The sequence below is a fragment of the Schistocerca cancellata genome, chromosome 6, assembly GCF_023864275.1.
Source record: "Schistocerca cancellata isolate TAMUIC-IGC-003103 chromosome 6, iqSchCanc2.1, whole genome shotgun sequence".
NCBI lineage: Eukaryota > Metazoa > Arthropoda > Insecta > Orthoptera > Acrididae > Schistocerca > Schistocerca cancellata.
Window position 1 is genome coordinate 77,848,894 of NC_064631.1, and position 2,025 is coordinate 77,850,918.

Genomic DNA, 2,025 nt, shown 5'->3' on the forward strand with positions numbered 1-2,025 from the left:
CGGAGTGTGCGCTGATATGAAACTTCCTGGCAGATTAAAACTGTGTGCCCGACCGAGACTCGAACTCGGGACCTTTGCCTTTCGCGGGCAAGTGCTCTACCAACTGAGCTACCGAAGCACGACTCACGCCCGGTACTCACAGCTTTACTTCTGCCAGTACCTCGTCTCCTACCTTCCAAACTTTACAGAAGCTCTTCTGCGAACCTTGCAGAACTAGCACTCCTGAAAGAAAGGATATTGCGGAGACATGGCTTAGCCACAGCCTGGGGGGATGTTTCCAGAATGAGATTTTCACTCTGCAGCGGAGTGTGCGCTGATATGAAACTTCCTGGCAGATTAAAACTGTGTGCCCGACCGAGACTCGAACTCGGGACCTTTGCCTTTCACGGGCAAGTGCTCTACCAACTGAGCTACCGAAGCACGACTCACGCCCGGTACTCACAGCTTTACTTCTGCCAGTACCTCGTCTCCTACCTTCCAAACTTTACAGAAGCTCTTCTGCGAACCTTGCAGAACTAGCACTCCTGAAAGAAAGGATATTGCGGAGACATGGCTTAGCCACAGCCTGGGGGGATGTTTCCAGAATGAGATTTTCACTCTGCAGCGGAGTGTGCGCTGATATGAAACTTCCTGGCAGATTAAAACTGTGTGCCCGACCGAGACTCGAACTCGGGACCTTTGCCTTTCGCGGGCAAGTGCTCTACCAACTGAGCTACCGAAGCACGACTCACGCCCGGTACTCACAGCTTTACTTCTGCCAGTACCTCGTCTCCTACCTTCCAAACTTTACAGAAGCTCTTCTGCGAACCTTGCAGAACTAGCACTCCTGAAAGAAAGGATATTGCGGAGACATGGCTTAGCCACAGCCTGGGGGGATGTTTCCAGAATGAGATTTTCACTCTGCAGCGGAGTGTGCGCTGATATGAAACTTCCTGGCAGATTAAAACTGTGTGCCCGACCGAGACTCGAACTCGGGACCTTTGCCTTTCGCGGGCAAGTGCTCTACCAACTGAGCTACCGAAGCACGACTCACGCCCGGTACTCACAGCTTTACTTCTGCCAGTACCTCGTCTCCTACCTTCCAAACTTTACAGAAGCTCTTCTGCGAACCTTGCAGAACTAGCACTCCTGAAAGAAAGGATATTGCGGAGACATGGCTTAGCCACAGCCTGGGGGGATGTTTCCAGAATGAGATTTTCACTCTGCAGCGGAGTGTGCGCTGATATGAAACTTCCTGGCAGATTAAAACTGTGTGCCCGACCGAGACTCGAACTCGGGACCTTTGCCTTTCGCGGGCAAGTGCTCTACCAACTGAGCTACCGAAGCACGACTCACGCCCGGTACTCACAGCTTTACTTCTGCCAGTACCTCGTCTCCTACCTTCCAAACTTTACAGAAGCTCTTCTGCGAACCTTGCAGAACTAGCACTCCTGAAAGAAAGGATATTGCGGAGACATGGCTTAGCCACAGCCTGGGGGGATGTTTCCAGAATGAGATTTTCACTCTGCAGCGGAGTGTGCGCTGATATGAAACTTCCTGGCAGATTAAAACTGTGTGCCCGACCGAGACTCGAACTCGGGACCTTTGCCTTTCGCGGGCAAGTGCTCTACCAACTGAGCTACCGAAGCACGACTCACGCCCGGTACTCACAGCTTTACTTCTGCCAGTACCTCGTCTCCTACCTTCCAAACTTTACAGAAGCTCTTCTGCGAACCTTGCAGAACTAGCACTCCTGAAAGAAAGGATATTGCGGAGACATGGCTTAGCCACAGCCTGGGGGGATGTTTCCAGAATGAGATTTTCACTCTGCAGCGGAGTGTGCGCTGATATGAAACTTCCTGGCAGATTAAAACTGTGTGCCCGACCGAGACTCGAACTCGGGACCTTTGCCTTTCGCGGGCAAGTGCTCTACCAACTGAGCTACCGAAGCACGACTCACGCCCGGTACTCACAGCTTTACTTCTGCCAGTACCTCGTCTCCTACCTTCCAAACTTTACAGAAGCTCTTCTGCGAACCTTGCAGAA

The 2,025-nt window shown here is 52.0% G+C and overlaps 1 non-coding gene across 1 annotated transcript; it reads right to left on the reverse strand.

The window, feature by feature from the left end:
• Positions 1-346: 346 nt before the first annotated feature.
• On the reverse strand, positions 347-421 carry Trnas-uga (transfer RNA serine (anticodon UGA)). The gene has a single exon. It is a non-coding gene; the product is annotated as a tRNA-Ser (tRNA).
• Positions 422-2,025: the final 1,604 nt, after the last annotated feature.